We start from the raw sequence: 22,331 nt of genomic DNA on the forward strand, positions 1-22,331 counted from the left end.
TCCTCATGCTGTCCCTCCATGCCCAGGCCACAGGAGTCCGGGCCTGACACCCTCTGAAGGCTGCCACGCCAGCCCCACCCTTCCCTCCGGCTGCGAGAGCGAAGACATCCCTGGTTCCGGTGAACAGCTGGGCAAGCGTTTCAGGGGCTGCTTCTCAGCAGCTTAAGAAGCTGCCTGGGTCAGTAGCTAAGCACTCAGTGCTTATCCAGGGCAGGACTGGTGGGCCCCAGGGCAGGCGGATCTGGTGGCCTCTATCAAATGGATCCTTCCCAGCTGGCGGGGACACAGTGCTGCCACGCCTTCCTTCACACAGAGGCACTGATGGTGCTCCTGCTGTGTACAGTGCTTCGAGGTGCACAGACAGCCCACGGAGGAGCCAGACCAGGAGCACGCACCAGTGCAGGAGGGAGAGGAAGCCACGCCTCAAGGTTTCCAAACGCAGACCCCTGGGGACAGGAAAGAGCATGTGAGTGTGCTAAGGGGCTGGCTGGGCTGGGGCAAAGTGCGGTGCCAGTGCCCATCTCCAGCAGGGGCCACTGGAGAATGAAGGCTCAATGTTGCCAGAAGTCTGGATTTCTATGTAAAACCTCCCATTGGCAACTCACTCAATATTTGGCATGGGAGGAACAAAATCTACCCATGGGGCAGATGTAGCCTACCAGTTTGTTACTTTTGTTTTCTTAAAAGGGACAGAGCACAAACCATGGAGCTCAGTAGGGGCTAATTTCTCTGCAGAGGGGGAACTAGGACTGGGCCGGGCTTCCTGGGAGAGGAGGGGCCAGTGCTGGGCCTGGAGGGTGGGCTTTCCTGGGGAGAGAGTCCTAGGGTCAGGTTGGGACATACCGCTGTACCCACAGGGGCCATGGGCGGGAGCCACCTGGCTCAGGGCCCAGCCACCCTATATGGCTGCCTCCCCTTCCCCCACCAGCCCCGGCCCTGTTGCTCTTCCTAAAGCAGGCACAGAAGCACGAACTCTGTTCTGTCCCTAGGTGGCAGGAGGAGGGGCCGTCCACCCAGCCGACGTCCATCCGGACTCAATCAATCCGTGGCAGAATAGCATGGGTCCGATTTCATCCTAGAGCCCCAGGAATAGTCAGCTATCAACAGTTCCAGGGGGAGGGGAGAGGAAGAAACAATGGAGGACAAAGCAGATTGAGACCAGGCCCAGCTGCTGTTACATAACCCTGGTCAGGACACAGCCGGGAGAGCCAGGCAGGCAGTCCCAGAATGCGGGGAGAGCTGTCTGCCCTCCCAGGCCCACCCTACTCCCAGCTGTGCCCTGTAGCTCCTGGAAAGCACACACCCCACCCCCACCCCACCCCGGCCAGTGCAGAGCTGGGGTGGAGACCAAGATCCCAACATAAGGCACTTACAGGATCACATGACAAATGGCAAACTTGCACCAAGTGAGTTCTTTGTACCAGGCACTGCGTTAACTCCTTTCCACATGTTATCTTATTTGAAAGTCTACCAATAACACCATGAGATAAAATCCTTACTGCTGCTGTTTTGCACACGAGGAAATTGAAGTCCTGACAAAGAATCATGTGCAAGGTCACACAATTCTGAAGTGGACAGCCACACAACCCTGCTCCTCTCTCCTGATACTGCATGGCCACCTCCTCTCAAGCCTGCAGGGCACCCAACCAGGCCTCCTGCAGCACTTCACAGGGACACCCAGGCGTCCAGCCACCTGATGCCACCCAGAGGCTCTTCCTCCAAGAAAGGGATGCACAGAAATGCCCACAACATGTTGCAACCAACCTCGGGGGCTCACAGGTTCCTGGGCTGCTGGGAATGCATGGATCAAGATCATGGATACTCAAGAGGCAGGAGGGGCAGAGGGAGAGGGCTCCCCTGGGCCCCTCTTGCCTGCAAACTCAGAGACCAGACCCACAGCCTCTTCCTGAATAGGCGTGGGCACGGATCAGGGCTCAGGGCCTCGTCATCTCTGCAGGCCTGGGAGAACAGAATGAATCACGACGCACCATGGCCTGTGCACCCACTGGGGGTGACTCACAGCTCCTAGATGCTGGGCAGACGGCGCACAGCTGGGCCTGGCATCTGGACGGGGGAGGCCTCTTTGAGCGCTCCATCTCAGCTTTGTCTCCCACAGTGGGCCCGCCTCGAGTGGACCAGACCTGGCCTTGCTCCCACCCCAGCAGCACTGAGCCCTTCCAAGGGCCCCTCCCCAGCTGCAGCCCTGGGAGGCCTAAGTCTAGGTGGATTGCCCCTTGTTAGACACAAGATGAGCCTGGTACTCCTCCTCCCCAGCCCTCCGCGGTCTCCTCCAAAAGCCACCTCCCCAACACCTCTCAGCCTTTGTTTCGCTGGCTGTGGAACGGGGCGACTCCCGGATCGAGCCCACCCAGCTCCGGAGCCCTGAGTCTGTCAATACCAGCACCTGACAAACTTCCCAGGCTCTGAGATCCTGCTGCCAGCGGGTGACACAAACATCCTGCAGGGGAACAGAAGTCCAAACTGCAAACCCCACTTTTTCCTTAAAGGACATGAGAAGCCCTTCTCACATGCAGCAGCCCCCATCCCCTGCCATTGTTCTGCACATCCTCTCAAAGGCGCTCGGTTTCCGCTGAGCGCCAGGCTCCTGGGCTCCTTCCTCTGGGAAGCTGCTCCACCCCTTATTGGCAACCTTCTCCCAGGGCTCTGCCCCCAGAACCGCCCTGGGCCACCCTGAGGGCCACAGCTACCCAGCCTGCAAGATGGGGGACAGTCTCTGGACAACAAGCGCTTCTCCGGTCCCAACTATGACTCGGACACCTGAATGGCCATGGGTGAGCCTGTGCTCATCCCTGGGCCTCAATCCCCCGACTTCGAGATGCAGGGGCTTCTGCCTGTGCCAGGGAAGGCCCTGGGCACGGGGACGGACCTTGGTGACATCGAAACAGGAAAGAATAGCATGGTGCGGGGTGGGCTCTGGTCGCGACCCAAGCAGCCCCACTTTATTGCTCTGGGTAGGTCTCGTGCTTCTGCTGTGGGGCTTCAAAGTCACCACTGAGTCTCTCTGAGCCCCAGATGATCCATCCACCAACCAGGGAGCAGTAGAGGCCCCACCTCGGGGCTGGAGCTCTGACCACCCCAACACAATCCCATCAGCCATCCCCCCAGGGAGGGGGTGTGCTTGCTGATGCCACCCCAGTTCTGTGTGCGACAGAATGTATAGCTGGGAATGTTTTTAGAAAACCAATCTAAGTTATGCCTACTACACAGACACTCTAAGATCCACCTTCCAATGAGAGCATGTTTCTAAGTACCTAGAACATTCTGTGGAATTCCTAGATCTACTTCCTTAGAGCTGAACATTCTCAGTATTTTCATCTATAAAATTGGGATAACAGGGGAGTAGTAGGCTAAGCCTCTGCCTGCAGCGCTGGAACCTCATATAGGCACTGGTTTGTGTCCCAGCTGCTCCTTTTCTGATCCAGTTCTCTGCTTATGGCCTGGGAAAGCACAGAGAATGGCCTGAGCGCTTTGGGCCCCTGCACCCTCATGGGAGACCCAGAAAAGGCTCCTGGTTCCTGGCTTTGGATCGGCCCAGCTCTGGCTGTTGTGGTTACTTTGGGAGTGAACCAGCAGTAGGAAGATCTTTCTGTTTCTCCCTATCTGTAACTCTACCTCTCAAATAAATAAACCTTTAAAATGGGGACAATAATAGTGCCTGTATACCTGCTGGACTGCTCTGGAGATTCCTCCAGATGGGGTGGCATGGAAGGACCTAGGAAGCATTTACAAGCTGTCCATACATGTAAGCAGCAATTATGATGGTCATTAAGATGACCGAGATGCTTAAAGCCCCTGGACTTGTGACAGCTGAGGCCCCTAAGCCCTCTGGACCACATCTGGCCACAACAACTGCACAGAACACACGTGCCTGGGCAGATACCACCCTCCAAGGCAGGACCCACGCTCTGCCAGGCGCCAGTTCTGGCTCCAGCCCCAGGACACAGCTGGTTTGTCACTGGCACCATACTCAACACCCACAAACTCCTCTCCTCTTCCAATCCCCCAGTTCTGCCTTCCTCAGGTTCTCCCAGGCCCTGTCTCCTGCAATATGCTGTTCCCTTCGCAGTGTCCCAGGGAGCTGTTCCAAGGGGTGACTCCTTAAAGACAGACAGAAAGAACCTGGTTTTTGCTCTGGGGCCCTCCCATTTGCTGGGCCTCTGAGGCCTAATCCAGAGACCTAACCCAGAAACCAGAACTGCCCTGTCCTGAGGGCTCCTGAAAACACAAGTCGTTAGACGGTACCCCAGGGTATGTGACTCAGTGGTTCTGGGGGGAGGAGGGGGCTGGATCATTTGCACGTCTAACAAGTTACCAGCTGCTCCACTGACTCCAGGGGCTGAATCAGGGAGAGCTGTGAAGGGCGGCCCTCCTGCTCTGTGAGAGCAGGAGCAAGCATCACCCAGGTGCAGGGAGAAGAGGAAGGGCATGCAGGCAGACGGCGCTGCGTGAGTAAAGGCCCTGCTATGACAACCTTCATTTCTCCCCACCTGGTCTCTGCCTGGGCAGGCAGCTCATTGTGAGGTTGATGGTGTAAACCAGAGGTGGCTGCGAAGCAATGGCTACCGCCACCCAGGGATCTGCCCAGACAGGCCAGTCCCTACCGGCCCAGGGATGCCCAGGATCCAAGCCTTCCCTCACAGAGCCAGACCTCAGGTCTGAGCCAGGCCAGAAGCCCCACCATGTCTTCATCACACGAACGGCAGAAGCTGGGCGCTCCCCCGCTCCATCTGGGCTTGCCCTGGCTGTTGCTGTGCCCTCAGCATGCCCAGCTGAAGCCGGTCTCCACCAATCAGGTCTGAGGAGCCAGCCAGAGCAGCCCCCCAGAAAGCCACCAATGCCGGATGTAACGCCTTGAGCTTTAACAGCTGCAGCCTGGGCCACCTCCCTCCCTGGAGCTCAGTTGCCCCATCTGCTAAAAGGGACAACAGCAGAGCCCCTCTCCAAAAGCTGCTGTGAGGGTGGAATGCATGTGAGCCACACTCACCACAAGCAAAGCAGGCATGGACCGAGCAGCACCTCCCCTGCATTATCCTTCTAGACGCAGGGATGTGAGCACAGCCACGGCCCCTTCGTTCGGATGGAGAACTGAAGCGCCCCGTGAGCAGGAAGCTCAACAGGGATTTGAACTCAGACCCCATCTGGCTCCGGAGCCCCACTCCTGGCCTGTGCTCTGCCTGCATCTCCTGGTCACCTGCCCCAAGTCCAGGCCCATTTCCCTGCCTGTGATCTCGCCTCCCCAGGGCATAGGGAGGCCGCATGGGAGGTCTCAGCAAGCCCCAGCCCACATAGTGTATGCAGTCTGGGGTAGGTGTCCCAGGTCACCAGGGCGGCCACAGGCACCAGCCCCGCCTTCCAGCCAGCCCAGCATGGCCAGCAGGGTGGGGACGGAGACTATGAACTTGAGCACCTTAGCCTTGATGACAGGAGAGAAGGAAAAACAGAGGTGTAACACAGGCGGTGCTGTGGGGCTTCCTGGGTGGGACGTCACGCAAACCGCCAAGCTCTCCAGGCCTCAGGTTCTCTCTTCCGTGAAAGCCTTCTTGACTCAGGATTCCTCCCTAGTAGCGGTCAATGGGAATCACAACCACTGCTACCTCCAACAGCTCCTACTCACTGCTCTCTTCCCTCAGCCTCCCAACAAAAGAGGGCTGTCCCCGTCCCCATTCTATGGCCGAGGAAACCGATGGCCACAGAGATGTGAGCAAACTGCACTACATTGCACGGCCAGTGGTGGCAGAACTGGCATTTGAACCCAGGACTGCTGGTTCCACTCAGCAATACTGCCCAACCCCTCTGGAAGTGGGCCATGCACACGCCCCTGCCTGGGATGCACAGGACCTAGGGGAGGCGAGACATGTGCAGGGAACCACAGTGGCAAGCTAGGAGAGGAAGGGCCTTGGAAGAACCAGAAAATGGCTCTGCACACATGAAGGTGGGGGCAGCTGGGCCACCTCTCGGCAATCAGGAACGGCTGCATGGAAGAGGTGACACCCTTGCTATGTGCTGGTGGGGGAGGATTTGGGGGTAGATGAGGGGAAGGGCCTGGGGTACAGCCTCCTTGCCATGAACAGAGATGCAGAGGCAGGAAGGGATGGGGCACAGACAGGGAGAGGGAAAAAGCCAGGCTCTATTTAAGGAGAAATGGGACAGGGGTGCTGTGGCCATATGCTGGGCCAGCTCCCAGCCGTCGTCCTTGGATAACCATGTGCTCGTTCACTACACACGTTTTTAAGTGAGTCCAGTCTGGATCAAGAAATAAGGCAGGGGCCGCTGTTAGGGGTACAGTGGGCCACGGCTGGCAACACTGGCATCCCATATTGGAGTGCCGGTTCAAGTCCCGGCTGCTCTACTTCCAATCCAGCTCCCTGCTAATACACCTGGGCAGGCAGCGGAAGATGGCCCAAGTGCTTGAGTTTCTGCCACCCATATGGGAGGCTTGGATTGAGTTCCTGGCTCCCTGCTTTGGCCTGGCCCAGCCCTGGCTGTTGCAGCCACTTGGGGAGTGAACCAACAGATGGAAGATCTTACTCCCTCCACCACCACCCCTTCTGTCAATCTGCCTTTCAAATAAAAAAGTAAATAAATAAATCCTTTTTTAAAAGAAAGCGGGCAGGTAGGAATAAAAAAGGCCAGGAGGCAGCCAGCATAAACTCCTCTCCCTGCAGACAGGGGCTTTGGGGGCTGATCAGCTCTAGCACCGAGGCACCGAGAACGCCCACCCTGTCCACTGAGCTCCAACACTGAAGCTGATGGGTAGAGCTTTGTGACAGCACGAGAGGCGGGAGAAGGCACGCTTGCTGGGGACCCCCAAGATCAACAGCCCCTGCCTTTAACCTCCCCTGCCAGTCACTCTCCTCTTCCCCGCCCCTCACATCCCATCCCACCAGCCCTTCCCCTCACTCCTACTCCTGATTCCAGGTGCAGCTTTCCTTCCTGACGGTGGACCCTATTTCACAGACAGTTGAGCCCTCTGAACGCACAGGCCCGCGCAGCCCAGCCTCCTTGAGGCCTTGGGAAGGACAGCGGGGCTGAGCAGATTCCCAAGTGCAAGGACGTTCCCAGGCACAGCCTTGCCCAAGATGGGCAGGAGGGGCAGCGCTGAAAGCTATGAGAACAGCAGGGTGGTAGTGGGCCCAGCATCACTCAAATGCTAACATTCGTGGGTGAAGAGGGAACCAAAAGTGCTCCCCCAGGCCGAACCTCCCGGTGCACCCTCCCACAGCCTCTCCAACTCTCCGTGTGCACTGGCCTCCTGACCAGGCAGCTTACCAGAGCTGTCACCCTTAGGCCACGTACAATGACCGTTATGCCCAAGGCAGCTGCAGAGCCCAGCTGCCTCCCCATTCTTCCCTTTTGGTCAGACCCAAGTCAGACCCTGGTCTGCTCACTGCAGGACCACAGTGAACATCAACTCCCTGCAGCTCGCAATCCTGCCACACTTGCCACCATCTCACCCAAACAACCCCTGAGAAAAGCACCACCACAGGGCGGAAAGCTTCCAGGTCTGGGTTCAAGTTCCGGTTCTGTAAGTGATCCCGCCCCTCCGACCCTCTATTTCCCCACCCGAAAACAGGGTGGGGGTGGGGCATGGCAGAAGCATTGTGAGACTTCAATGGGGCATCTGTAAAGAGCCTGGCATGGTGCCTGGCACAAGGCACAGAAACAGGCACCGACTCAACCAGCTACTTACAACCCTCCATCCCCTCTATCAACCACAGAACAAAGTCCAGAGCAGAACGCTGCAGGCTCTCTACAAACCAATCTTGCCTCCCATAGCCCCTTCCCATAGCTTTTCATCCTCAAAAACACTTCCTCCTCCAGAGAGCCTGACCGGCATTGGCAGTTAGGGAGCTTGTCCCCTCTGCTGACCCTCCAAAGCCCGTCTGACACAGCCTGCACCCTGATCCTCCCTCCCCCATCAGACCAGCAGCCTCTCGAGCCAGAAACCAGCGGCAGGGCCTCACCTCATTCCCTGTCCCCTGTCACCCCAGCCACAGGCAGTTTCCATACATATTTAACAAATTACTCTAACATTCCATTTCAAGTAAAGAATATCCAAGCTCTCCAAACAGTTCAGATATTTCAAGCCATACTCAAAACCAAATTCCAAGCCAGCCGAAGTCTGCCCGGTCTCTAGAGAGTGAAGCCTGGCTTTGGGCCCACAGCGTGGTCAAGCAGGTCCCAAGCCCAAGGCAGGGAGACACTGGGCTGCTGAGCTCACAGGCCATCTCTGAGCTGCCACGGCTTCTCCGTGAGCTCACATTCCTCACCACATCCTCAGCTTGGATTGCAAAACCGTTCCTTGCATACCCCTCTGTGACAGGAGGCTCACTATTCTGCTTGTGAGCGCTCTTCCTTCCCAGAGACCTCTCCTTCGGCTCTGATCACATGACAAGGGGAGCCCCAGCCCTGGGGATCCCTTTCACCCTTCCAGGCCCCTTATTTAAGTCCCACTCTTCTGAGTCTCCTCAGAGTGCAGCTAAGCTGTAGAATTTCCACTCTTGCTCCTCCAAGCAGGAAGGTAGCTAGCTGTCAGCCCAGGGGGACTCCCTGTGCCTGGGGCCCAGGAAAAGGCCACCAATCCTGCAAAGTCCAGTCATGGGGGAATAGTTCTTGGAGCAGGGAGGCTACTCCCCACAACCTTTCTCCCCACCACATTGTCCCTCAGCCCTGGGTTTTAAGATGTTCCTAATTAAGCAGCAATTTGTTTTCCATTTTTTAAGTAATTACTCAAGACCCCCAATCACAGCCTGATAGGTAGTTAGACACGACACTCCCACCGAAAGACAGGGCCAGCCCAGGGTGCAAAAGCCAGGGGAAGTCTAAACACCCCACACACTCACTCGTGGGCATTTGCTGGGGGCCCAGCACTGTGCCAGCATGCTCAGGAACCTGTGTGTACATGAGGATTGGGCAATTGTGCCACTGGCTCAAAGTCCACCCCTGTCACTGGGCTCTGGGACCTCTGCGGCGAGGACGTCGACAGCATTTGTTTAGCAATGAGGACCTGGCCAGTGGCTAAGTCACACAAGGGCACCCTTGGGAGCGAAATCCCTCGGCCTTAGTTCTCTCCTCTGCACGAGGGCTCCACTTCTGAGCCCTACCTCTGCCCCCTGCTGATCTGAAAGTGACCTGGTCTGAATGCAGATGAAAGGCTTGGCCATCCCCAGGGTGCTGGGGAGAAGCCTGTTGACAAAGCCACCAGCTGTCCCCAGCTGGAGCCAGGGAGACAGGCTCCTCCCTGCGCCACCCACACTGGGACAGCGTTCCTGCCACAGACCTGGCCAGCCACCGAACTTGGACCATGCCGGAGCCGCAGGCCCAAGCTCTAACTGAGCTGCCCTCCCGCTCGGGCCACCCGCACTGACAAGAGCCAGGGCACAAGACATCACCCAGAACAAGCACCAGGCAGAGGGGAGCGTCATCAGGGGTAAGGGCGGTGCGGGAGAGGAGCAGGGTCCACATCAGTTCAACTGAAAATGAAACCACAAGCAAGGAAGTCAGGCCTTGGGGGAGACCTGCAGCTGAGACAGCAAGGACCCAGCTCCCCACCTCCTACCTGTGTGACCTTTGCCAGTGTGTACCTCAGTCTCCCCCACTGTAAAACATGGCGCATAATGATCCGGAAGAATTGGACGCTGTAGGGTAAACCAGTGAATGAGTCCAGGGCATGGCGCTAGGCAGATGTGCAGTAAGGACTTGTTGAATACAAGCTGCTACCCTCTACTGCGGGGCCACAGGCCCATTCCAGCTACTGCATTTTCCCCCCATTTTACAGGTGAGGAAGCTGAGGCGAAAGGGAGGGAAGGAACCTGCTCAAGGTCACACAGCTGCATACTGACAAACACCAAGGGCTATCCGACCTAGGGGGCTGGGGCAGTACTGGGGGGGGGCAGGGATGTCAGGCAATGGGGCCGAGGGGGTGGGGCTCTGCACACCCCCAGCCTCAGGGGCTCCCAGCACAGCACTGGCCCGCGCCCGGTGCCAAGGTTCCAGGGGGTCTCAGAGCCCCCTCCTCACTCCTGTCCCAAGGCGTCATAGTGCGGGCAAGGGGGTTGGGGTGGGGGCTCCTTCGGCGGGGCACCGGAGAGGCTGAGGGAGGAGGGAGTTAGAGACCAGGCCGCCCGAGAGCCGGCAGCAAACCGGTCGGGCCGCCTTCCCCTTCCCGATCTGGGACTCGGCCCCTAACCCCCTCCTTCGCCAGACAAAAGTTTCCCCTGTTCGCGAGCAGGCGAGGGGGAGGGGGCATTCCTCGCGAGTGACATTATCCGTGACCTACAGCTGCCGCGCTGCCCTCGCCCGCGCCCGGCCCGCCGCGGCCCCCACCCCGCGTGCGACCGCCACCCCCACGCCGGGCCCGGCAGACTCCGCCCGCCCGCCCCGCGCCCGCTCGGGCCCCGCGCGGCCTGCACGCCCGGCTCGGCCCCGCGGGCTCGGCGGCAGGGGGCTGGCCGGCGCGGGCCGCCGGCCTCCTACCTGCACGGCAGGACGCCACTGGGACGCGCGGGCCCCCACCCCTGGGCGGGCGGGCGTGCGCGCGGGGCTCCGGCTCGGGCTCGGGCTCGGGCTCGGGCTCCGGCCCGGGCCGGGGTTAACCCCTTCGCGGCCGGCGCCCGTCGCTCCCACCCCCGGCCCACGCCGCAGCCGCCGCGCCCGCTCCGCCGCCCGCGCCATCCCCATCCCTCGCGGTGCCCAGCCCCCCAGGCCCGGCCCCCGCGGCACCCGGAGCCCGAGGCCTCCGCCCGTCCCGCGGCGGGGAGGGGGCGCCCTGAAGGCTGGAAGTTGGGGCGCGGAGGGGTGCGCCGAGGGGCCCCGGCCCTGCGCCCTAGTCCCGGCCGGCGCGGCGCTTACCTGCCCGGGGTCTCGGCGGCAGGCGCGGGTTCGATCCCAGAGCGCGCGGAGCGCGCGGAGCTGCGCAGCGGAGGCCGGGGCGGCCGGCGGGCGTGCGGCGAGCGCCCCGGGGCGGGGGCCGGGGCGGGACCGGGCGCTGCGACCGGGGCTGGATTTCTCGGCTTCCACCCGGATTCTCCCTCGGCTCTCTCGGCCGATTCGGTGCTGCTCGGCGACCACGTGACGCGGGCTGCCTTTGACCCCTGTCTCCGCGCGGGTAGGGGGCGGGGGCCGGAGGGGGCGTCGGATGCGGGACCCACGAAGGCCCGGCGAGGCTGCCGGGCCTCCCGAGGGCGGTGACCCCGAGGAAACAAAGCCCGGGGGACGCCACCAAGTTCTTTGGGGTCAGGGCCGGAGCAGCGCTGGGGGTCTGGAGAAGCGCGGCGAGCAGCAGGCAGACAAAGCCCGCTCCCGCCGCGCCTCCGGGGCCCGAGGGGGCGCCCGGCTCTGCCCCTGTGGGCTCGCGGCGCCCTCCCGCGCCTCCGCACGAGGCTTGGCCAGCCGGGTCCCAGGCAGCGCCACCAGCACACAGCCTCACCCTGACTCTTGAAAACTCCTTTCCTCCTTTTATCGTGATTAGCTGGCTCACTGACTGGTTCCATTGTTCAGTAGAACGTTCCCAGCTGTGTACCACTCGCCTGTGCACAACAGGCCCCTGAAGGTGTGGAGGACTTGTGCAAACCCCTTGCCCCCAAAACCTGTTCCCTACCCTGAATGCTAGGTTACAGTGGTTATGCCCACTAAACAGATGGGAACACTGAGGCCCAGAGACAGAAGAGAGGAGCAAAGCTGCACTCAGATCTGACTACCCCAGCCCAGGGCTGTTTGACCTCCAAGAGCATCAAGAGTGAACCCCTTGAGATTTCCAATGGTGCTGATTAGCAGGCACCTCCCCACCCCTCCCAGACCCTGACTGCCTGTGAGTAGGGTAAGGGGGGAGGCAAATTTGGAGATTGGTGAATTCCTAAGTAGCCTCAGGGGCTCAGAATTATCTAACTACAGGAACCAGGTTCAAAAATACAGGAGCAGGCTGGCGCCGCGGCTCACTTGGCTAATCCTCTGCCTGCGGCGCTGGCACCCCGGTTCTAGTCCCGGTTGGGGCGCCGGATTCTGTCCCAGTTGCTCCTCTTCCAGTCCAGCTCTCTGCTGTGGCCCGGGAAGGCAGTGGAGGATAGCCCAAGTGCTTTGGCCCACATGGAAGACCAGGAGGAAGCACCTGGCTCCTGGCTTCGGATCGGCACAGCACGCCGGCAGTAGCAGCCATTTGGGGTGTGAACCAACGGAAGGAAGACCTGTGTCTCTAACTCTCCCTGTCAAAAAACAAAACAAAAAAAAAAAAAAAACAAACAAAAACAAAAAAACACCAGGAGCAAGCAGAGCAGAGCAGCTCTGCTCAGTGCACTCCCCACTCATGGCTCAGATGTTGAGGCCTAAACCAAGAGCAGCAGCGGGGTGGCACCAGGCTCTGACTGCCCTGTGTGCCCGTGTGATACCTCTGCGTGGGGTGTAAGCACAGAGGGCTGAGCGCAAGGGGGAGGCCCAACTGCAGGCCACAGAGGATGGTCTTGTCCCATCCCAGTCCATCCTGCAGCCACCTCACCAGTCTGGCCAGAGAGACCAGCAAATTCTCCTTGGTCTGATCTGTGTCCCACGGCAGCAGGGTAAAGGCCTTGAAGATGGTCTGGGTCTTGGGCAGATTTAACAAACACAGTCTGAGTGAGGCTGTGTGCCCCCAGCCAGGGAGGTGAGGGCTGAGACTTTCAACAATGAGTGAGTCTGCACTTTCAACAATGGTCCAGGCTGTATAGGAGATGGCCCACGTGCCCTTCTCTGTGTCCACAGGCTGGTCAAGCTCAGGGCCTCCTTCAGAGAATCCAGGCAAGTGCCCTACTGAGGGGACTTGCTCAGAGTGGGTAGGCTAAGCTGGGGTGGGGTGATAGAGCACGCCGTGCAAAGGCCACATGAGGTGGACTCAGGAAAAGCTGAGTGTTGCGTGGAGCTGGGGAAGCAGGAGGCACGGCACAAGGAAGAACACTGGAGATGGGGGGCGGGGGACAGGACGGAGGCTGGGGCACCTTGGGAATGGTTCCATGCACAGGGCCGGAGATCCAGAGAGCCTGGTGGGATGAGAGCTGTTAGCAGGCTGAGCAGGTGGAGGGGGCGGGGGAGGGGAAGAAGCCAAGGTCAAGGATCCAGGCTCCCTTCCCCGAGCTGAGCAAGAGCCAGTTTTCTTCCTAGTGGAGCTGTGGATCCACAGCAGGCATGCTCTCAGCATTTTGGGGGGCAGCCTGTGCGTGGGGTAATTCCACACGTGTGACAGCTCTGCCTATCCTTGAGTCTTCAAAGTTGCTGCTCTCTGAGCTGGGCCTAAAGCCTTCCAGCTTGCTGCCCTCCAGAGAGCCTGTAGGGAGGAGAGACCCAGGTCCCACCAGGAAGCTGACCCCTGTGGGTCCAGGTAAGGACCTACTGGAGATGATGCCCTGGTCCTCCCTCCCCTCACCACCACCTTGGTGCTCCACCTCAGCCCCAGGAGGCCCCCACTGGCCCCCGGACACCACCCTTGGTCGTCCCAAGATCAGCTCCAATTCAACACATCAAAGTTGAACCTGCCATGTTCCACCCAAACCTGCATCTCTGCCTGCTCCATGTGTTGAATTCCTATGTCCAGTCCCAAATATGGATGCCACATCCTTGTCCCCAACCCTGTCTGTGAGCCAGTCCCATTGGTCCAGCCTGCGGTTTTCCTCCCCAACCCACTCTCATTTCTCCTTCATCAGCATGCCCAGTCCAAGTCCCCCATGTCTCTGCCTGAAAACAGCCTTTTCACCGTTCACCCTCCCTCCAGCTTGCAAACACAAGCTCCTGGTGCCTGTTTCCTACTCAGAATCTCAATGGCTTCCTCTGCTCTCGGAGGAATCCTCTGACTTGTCGCCCAGTCCCGCCATGTCTTTGTCCTAAACGGTGCACCGTATCCTCCCCCTTTGCCCAATTCCTCTGTGAGCCTGTGCACTCCAGACTTCCTGGGACCGAATCCTGGCTTTGCCACATAGGAACCACACGACCCTGGGCCAGCTTGTCCACCTTTCTGGGCTCCCTCTCCTCAGCTGTGCAGTGTGGGTAACAACCGTATGTGCTTCCTACAGGTGTTGTGATGACGCAGTGAGTTAACTTCTACAAAGCCCTTAGTGTGGTGGCGTCAAAGGATAAGCACTACATAAATGTTAGCCAAATGACTCACCTGCATCCCTTAGGTGGCAGTTTAAACTTCACTTCCTCCTGGGCTTTCCCTAAGGCTCCTGGGACACACCTTGCATCTCCCTCTTTCTTCAGGGCCCTCCTAGCTCCTTGCCATCAGCTGCCTCTCCCTCTGGAGTGTATGCTCATTGTGGGCAGGACAAAGTTCATGCCCAGTGCCTTGCAGCATCAGGTACCGGTGGGCCACCAGTGAACATGGAGTGCAAGTTAAGCGATTAAAAGTAAAACAAAGGATGCGGTCTACCAACCAAATGCCACACACTGTGCATCACTCATTCATTCACTCTTCTACAGTCTTCCTCATACCTTCCTGGTAGGGCAGAGGGGAAAGGAGGGACAGAAAGATGTACCAGACAGATACACAGCGCCTGCCCCCAAGGCTGCCAAAGGCAGACCCATAAATACACAAGACACAATGTAATTAGCCATGCTGTTTTAGGGGTCTGCCACAGCTTACTGCCCAGGAGGCTAGGGTGTGGCTTCCCAACAATGGAAGCCAAAAGTAACCAAGACAAACACTGTTGCCCATTGTAGCCTGCATCTCCAGTTTCCCAGCCAGAAGGTGCTCCTTGCCTGGAGGGTGCTGTGCCCAACTTCTTTCTCTGCCTTAGAGACCTACTCAACTTCCCCTTTACAGCTCTAGTGATTTTCCCAAAACCAGAGTAGGATTTGTCAAATACAACCCAAGTATCATGTCATTTGCTTCTTAAAAAAAAAAAAAAAAGCAAAAAAAAAAAAAAATACAGTGATTCCATGAATGTGTAATACATGTGATTTCATGTTGGGACTTTAGTGGGGGCAGAAAATAGCCTCTGTCCAACCACGTGACCTGACTTGTGGTTTCGAGAACATAGCCACCATAATTACAGTCTTGACCACATGGTGGAACTGTCTACCATGTGTGTGTGTGTGAGAGAGAGAGCGAGAGAGAGAGAGACAGACACGCACCCACACAGACACCTTGAATTATTCAGACAAAGGGCAAGTGCTATTTGCTTCCTGGAAGACTTTCAGAGCTACTGAACAAATGAGGGAGGAAATCTGTAAAATGGGTGGGTTACCAGTGCTTCAGAGGGCCAAACTGTTCTGGAAACCAATCAGTGTGTGATGGGAGAATGGGCAGTAACAGCAACAAAGACTTACTCTGGTGCGCGCCACCTGCTGACCTCTGCTTGTGACCTCTCAACCCAGACAGCATGAAGCTCAGGGAGGTAAGATGACTTCCTCACAGAGACTGGGCTGGCAGAGGAGGTTTCAAATCCAGATCCAGCCAACTGAAAGACTGTGTTTTTGTATAGCCTATTTTACCTTAGTGCCCAGGGGCTACACATTCACCCCTCACCAAACCAGCCAAGATCACCTGGATTTTTCTTTTTTTTTTTTTTAATTTTAATTCATTCAACAATTAATTATTAGTCTCCTGTCCTATACCAGATGTTGCATTAGGTACTTTTAAAAAATATTTATTTAGGCCGGCGCCATGGCTCAACAGGCTAATCCTCCGCCTTGCGGCGCCGGCACACCGGGTTCTAGTCCCGGTCGGGGCACCGATCCTGTCCCGGTTGCCCCTCTTCCAGGCCAGCTCTCTGCTGTGGCCAGGGAGTGCAGAGGAGGATGGCCCAAGTGCTTGGGCCCTGCACCCCATGGGAGACCAGGAGAAGCACCTGGCTCCTGCCATCGGAACAGCGCGGTGCGCCGGCCGCAGCGCGCTACCGCGGCGGCCATTGGAGGGTGAACCAACGGCAAAAGGAAGACCTTTCTCTCTGTCTCTCTCTCTCTCTCTCACTGTCCACTCTGCCTGTCAAAAAAAAAAAAAAAATATTTATTTAGGCCGGCGCCGCGGCTCAACAGGCTAATCCTCCACCTTGTGGCGCCGGCACACCGGGTTCTAGTCCCGGTTGGGGCACCGATCCTGTCCCGGTTGCCCCTCTTCCAGGCCAGCTCTCTGCTGTGGCCAGGGAGTGCAGTGGAGGATGGCCCACGTGTTTGGGCTCTGCACCCCATGGGAGACCAGGAGAAGCACCTGGCTCCTGCCATCGGAACAGCGCGGTGCGCCGGCCGCAGCGCGCTACCGCGGCGGCCATTAGAGGGTGAACCAACGGCAAAGGAAGACCTTTCTCTCTGTCTCTCTCTCTCTCTCTCACTGTCCACTCTGCCTGTCAAAAAATTAAAAAAAAAAAAATAAAAATAAAAATATTTATTTATTCATTTGAATGGTAGAGTAACAGAGAGAGAGAGAGAGAGAGATTGATTGATTGATTCCATCTGCTGTTTCACTCCCCAGAAGGCCTTAATGCCCAGGGCTGCACCAGGCTGAAGCCAGGAGCTTCATCTGGGTCTCCCACGTGGGTGGCAAGGACCCAAGGACTTTCACCATCATCTGCAGCCTCCCAGGCTCATTAGCAGGGAGACCGATCGGAAGTAGGAACTGGAGCTCTGATATGGGATGCTGGTGACACAAGTGGGGGCTTAATCCGTGGTACCAGAACACCAGGCCCTGATCCAGCCATCTGAAGAGTCATCTGGTCCCCAAAGCAGTCTCACTGGGCCTCCTGTTCCAGCCAAAGCTAAGGATGCAAGTCATGCCTTGCACAGACCGTTCCTCACTCCCATGAGCGCCACCAGGAAAAGGAGTCTTCAGATTGAGCTACCACACTTCCTCACACAGATTGCACCTTTTCTGGATTTATTTACTTATTTTTAAATAATTTATCTGAGGGGCAGGTATTATACAGCAAGTTAAGCTATGTTTGGAATGCCCATATCTCAGCTTCCGATCCAGCTTCCTCCTAATGTGCCTGGCTGCAAAGGCAGCAGGTGACGACACAAGTGCTTGGGCCCATGCCACCCACATGGGAGACCTGGATAGAGTTTTGGGTTCCTGGTTTTGGCCTGTGAACCAGTGTATGAAAGATCTCTCTCTCTCTCTCTCTCTCTCTTTCTCTCTCTCTCTCTGTCACTCTGCCTTTCAATAAATAAATCTTTTTGAAAAAATATTTGAAAGGCAGAGAGAAAGACAGAAGACCAAGATCATTGCCCTGGTTCACTCCCCAAGTGCCTGCAACATGGCCTAGTGCTGGGCCATGCCGAAGCCAGGAACCCAAAAACCCACCCAGGTCTCTCACGTGGGTGGCAGGGACCCAAGGACCTGGGCCATCACCTGCTGCCTTCCTGGGATGTGCATTAGCAGGAAGCTAGAATTGGAATCTGAGCCAGGACTCACACCCCGGCACTGGGTGCTGGCACCCCAAGTGGCGTCCTCATCACCATGCCAATGCCTGCCCGATTTCCCCCGGCTTTGACCAGGCATTTCCCCATTCTCTACACCGCTTCCCAGGTTTTCCCTAGCAGCCTTCAGAGGCAGGCAGAGCGCAGATTTTTCAGCTCCATTTTACAGAAGAGAGATGGAGTTTTGTCCAACCCCTCGGCTTGCAAGAGTCCATGTGCAGCCACGCTGGGGTTTTCAGACCACCTGCCCGAGCTCTTTTCCGTCCCTGGAGGGTTTCACTTGACCCAGAGAACTGACACAGAGGACGAAAGATGGCTAAAATCCTCACACAGAGAGGATGAGGGCCCCTTCTACCTTGTTCTTTGTAAGGCACCAATTACAAGCTGATGCAAGGAAAACACCCCACCCCCACCCCAGCACAAGTGGTCTCTAAAGGGCCATTATCAGCAATCGGCTCAAAGCCCCCTGAGCGCTGGGCCAGCAGAGTGGAAGGCTCAGCTGCGTCAGGACAGCAAGTGCCCTCCAGGCCTCCTCGGTCCAACCACTCCATACACACACCCAGCCCTCTTTGTTTATCTGCCGTATTCTCCTGTTGGTGGCCCTGCTGGCATCTGAGTTTGTGGCTCCTGAACTAACCCAACTCTGCTCCTTACGGAAGCAGGAGAGCCAAGACCAGACCCTAGGAGGCCTCTGACTGTCTGCCTTCCCCACGGCCTACCTTGGGGGGTGTCAGCAGCTGGGGAGTAGGCAGCACCAGCAAGGCCAGCGTCTCCAGGCTCCTCCCTGGTGCCAGCGTGGGCAGAGGAGCAGTGCTGACCTTGGTGGGAAATCGGCTCTGGGCTGGCCCCGGGGCAGGCCCCTTGTCTGGGGCTCTCTGCTCCGACAGGCTTGGAAATGCTTATCATTCCAAGGCTTTCTCCTCAGACCTGTCTGGGCTGCATCTGTCCTGAGATGGGGGTAGCAAGTGGCGGGAGGGTGTGGGCAACGACAAGGACACGCAGCACTGGTACACTCTTTCACGCTCACTCTCGCCCCAACCTGCCCTCTGATGCTTAGAAGTTTGAGGTCAGCATACCTACTGTGTCTCTCAAGGTTGCCGAGCTGGGCGATGGAGCACCTTGTGATACCTCCCATATTCCACTTCTACTTTCTCATTTCTAATGCACCTCCCAAATAAAACATAACTGATTCATCATAAAAAAAAAAAAAAGAAGAAGAAGAAGAAGAAGTTTGAGGTCAGATGATTCAGTATTAGAATCCAGGGTCAGGAGGCAGGTGCTGTGTCCTAGCAGGTAAAGCCTCTGCCTGCAGTGCTGGCATCCCATATGGGCACCTGTTTGAATCCTGGCTGCTCCTCTTCTGATCCAGCTCTCTGCTGTGGCCTGGAAAAGCAGTAGAGGATGGCCCAAGTCCTTGGGTCCCTGCACCTGCATGGGAGACCCAGAAGAAGCTCCTGGCTCCTGGCTTTGGATCAGCACAGCTCTGGCTGTTGCAGACATTTGGGGAGTGAACCAGCGGATGGAAGACCCCTCTCCCTCTCCCTCTCCCTTTCTCTCTGCCTCTATAACTCTACCTTTCAAATAAAAATTTAAAAAATATTTTAAAAAAAGAACCCATGGTCAGTTCTCACTGTCATTTAACTTGGCTTCCAATGTTTGTAGAATGAGAACAAGAGTATTTACCCCTTTAGGTTGTGGACAGGATTAAATGAGATACTAGGAAGTAGCTTAGCTCCTTGCCCGGCATAGCTCTCTTTGTAAGGGGTATTTTTCACCCAGGTTCCCCTGCTCCCCTCCTCACCCCAAAGGCTAGCTCTCTGACCGCTCTCTGCCAGGTGACCCACCCTCATGGCCCTATCACTTCTCACCGCCCCCTGCCCCGACTTCAGTTAGCCTGGGACTCTCAAGGCCTGGGAACGGTCTGCAGTGTCCAGCACACTCTCCACCCCGAGTGCTCTTCTCTCCACCTCTTCACAGCTTCTCTTTCCTTCCAGTCCTGGCTGCAGTCTTACTTCTTCCCGGAAGCCCTCCTTGACTGACCTCTGGTCTTCCCCCTCCATGCAGAGACGCTCCAAGTGAATCACTGCCACTTCGTGCCCTGGCACTCCTGGCTCTGTCAGCAGTAAAGTCTCCTCCTTCTCTGTGCCGAAGAGTCCCTGAACACTGAAGAAAGCTTTTTCCAGGCAGACCTGGGGTCCCTTAAGTTGACCTCCTGGTTCCTGTGCCACCCCTTTACCCAGTACCTGTAGTTCCCCATCCCACATCCTCCCTGGGCTGGGTACAGGCAGGAAGGACCAGTTTTCCAGAGACAGTGTCCTTGGCAATCCATGAGAGGCTGGCAGGACTCCTGCGCCATTTTTGGGATCCCAGGAATGCTTCTGCTAAGGGCTGAGGAAGTAGAGAGGGTGCTCGGCCCCTGACACCCATCTGCAAGGACAATGGTGGGGGGAGGGACCCCAGACTCCCTGCAGGAAGGTAGAAGGGGAAGCCACCAAGACAGGAGAAGCTGCAGGAAGGAGGCCCCAGCTAGGGCTGGAAACTCACCAAGCACGCACAAAGCCCAGCAGCCACTCATTGGTGAGTTCTCTGCCCAGGGGAGGGAAGGGGTAGCCTTCCTGGAGACTGGTTCCCTGCTGGTCCCAGTGGGCTGTAGCATCCCTACATGAGTAGGAGAGGGGTCAGAGTTCTTCTCAAATGTCCTCAGTTGGTGTCTAAGGTTCAAAGTCAGTGATGGAAAGATCCGGAAATCTGGCTCTGAAAGTCCATCACTTTAAAGTTATTTTTCATACATAATTTTTAAACTTTATTTTCATTTCATTTTCATTTCTTGAAAGGCAGAAACAGAGAGAGAGAAAGAGATCTGGGGCTGGCACTGTGGTGCAGCAAGTTAACACCCTGGCCTGAAGTGCTGGCATCTCATACAGGCGTTGGTTCAAGACCTGGCTGCTCCACTTCCGATACAGCTCTTTGCTATGGCCTGGAAAAGCAGTGGAAGATAGCCCAGTTCCTTGGGCCCCTGCACCCACATGGGAGACCCAGAAGAAGCTCCTGGCTTCGGATTGGCACAGCTTTGGCTGTTGCAGTCATTTGGGGGAGTGAACCAGCAGGTGGAAGACATCTCTCTCTCTCTCTCTCTCTCTCTCTCACTCTCTCTCTCTCTCTCTGCCTCTCCTTCTCTCTCTCTGTAACTCTTTCAAATAAATAAGTAAATCTTTAAAAAAAATACAATTCTTAGGTTCTGGAACCGCTCTATTAGAAATGTAATGCAAGTCAGATATAAACTTTTAAATTTCCTGGTAGCCACATTTTGAAAAGTAAAAAGAAACAGATAAACTCAATTTTAGATCTAAATTATTGTGCTTAATCCAACATACCCAAGATATTGTGACTTTGACATGCAATTCATATGAATTACCAGTGGGACATTTCAGGTGCTTCCCGTGGTGCCACACGTCCATTTGTGCCATACACTTGCGGCACATCTCACTTTGGGTCAGTCGCATTCCAGGTGCACCGGGGCCACGTGGGGTTAGTGCCTGTGGTGGCGGCCAGCACAATTCAGAAACCTAAAGCCCTGCGACTCACTGCTGAGATGCAGGGACGCTCTGAGCCGGGAGGATTCTGCAGTGTGCTCCAGCTTCCAGTGCCGGAACTTTAGTTCTGCCAGATTAAAATGGTTCCTGAGTCCCAAGCCTGCTGGTGGGGAAGGCTTCTCCCCACATGCTTTGTGTAGAAAGAAACCCAGATCCCTGTGGAGCCCCAGGGTAAGGAGAGCATGGAGGCCCTGGTCAGCTGCCCTCACCATCTGGCCCAGCCTGTGGGAGAGGGGGTCTGCCTCCCCCGGCCCTCCACCTGTGCAAGCTAGCCTGGCAGTGAGACTCCCACCCCTGAGTCCTCCTGGGAGGACAAGTGCCCCGACTCCCTTCCTAGGGCCCGTCCACTTGAGAGCATCTGGGGGCTGCTGCAGCAGATGGAGCTGGGAAGATAAAACCCCAGATGGACACCCAGGAGAGGAACTGCTCTTCACTGTGCAGCACTGTGTGTAGGAAGGGCAGAAGTCAGGAGTCACAGGCCCATGGTCAAGGGTCTGTGATGGATGTTCTTCACAGAGCAGATGGGGAAACTGAGACCCCAGAGCACAAAGGGTTTCCCAAGTTACTTAGAAGGGAGGCATTGTGCCTTGCTACAGGGAATGCCTCTGGTTAGCTACAGTCTCCTGTTCCTGCTCCCAGCTCCCTCTGCCATGCCTGCCATGCGGAAGTCCAGGTGCTTTGGGAAGGTATCCAGGAGGGTGCCTTCCTGGCTTTGGGATGTGTCCTAGTCCATATGGGCTGCTGTAATAAAATGCCATAGACTGGCGGCTTACCAACAACAGAGAAATGTTTCTTAGAGTCCTGGAGACCAGGGAGTCCAGGAGCAAGCACTCAGCTGACTCGGTGTCTGACCAGGGCCCACTCACTTGTTCATAGTCAGCGCTTTCTCGCTGTGTCCTCACATGGTGGAAGGAAGGGACAAATGAGTTCCCCTGAGTCTACATTATTTATTTATTCATATTTATTTATTTGAAGGACAGAGAGAGAGAGAGAGAGAGATCCTCTGGTTCACTTCCCAAATGCTTGCAACAGTCAGTGCTGGGCTAGGCTGAGGTTGGGAGGCAGGGACTCATCCAGATATCCTAGGAGGGTAGCAAGGACCCAACTACTTGGGCCATCATCTGCTGCTTCCCAGAGTACAGATTAGCAGGATGCCGGAATCGGAACTAGAGCCGGAACTTGAACCAGACACTCCAACATGGGGCACAGGTATCCCAAGCAGTGACTTCACTGCTGTGCCAAATGCCTGCCCCAGGTCTCTTTCACAAGGGTGCAATTGCATTTACAAGAATTCAGCCCTCAGCTGGTGCTGCGGCTCACTTGGCTAATCCTCCGCCTGCGGCG

The 22,331-nt window shown here is 56.8% G+C and overlaps 1 protein-coding gene across 2 annotated transcripts in view; it reads right to left on the reverse strand.

The window, feature by feature from the left end:
* Nucleotides 1-22,331, reverse strand: part of NDST1 (N-deacetylase and N-sulfotransferase 1) — a 90,922-nt gene that overhangs the window by 51,252 nt on the left and 17,339 nt on the right. Inside the window, exon 1 of one of the 2 annotated variants that reach the window (XM_062188839.1) lies at nucleotides 10,873-10,969. The exons of the other annotated variant lie outside the window; for it this stretch is intronic. The gene's annotated coding sequence lies outside the window, so the exon portion shown is untranslated. Of the gene's footprint in view, nucleotides 1-10,872; nucleotides 10,970-22,331 lie in introns of those variants that run through there. 2 annotated transcript variants of the gene reach the window in all.

The sequence above is a fragment of the Lepus europaeus genome, chromosome 4, assembly GCF_033115175.1.
Source record: "Lepus europaeus isolate LE1 chromosome 4, mLepTim1.pri, whole genome shotgun sequence".
NCBI lineage: Eukaryota > Metazoa > Chordata > Mammalia > Lagomorpha > Leporidae > Lepus > Lepus europaeus.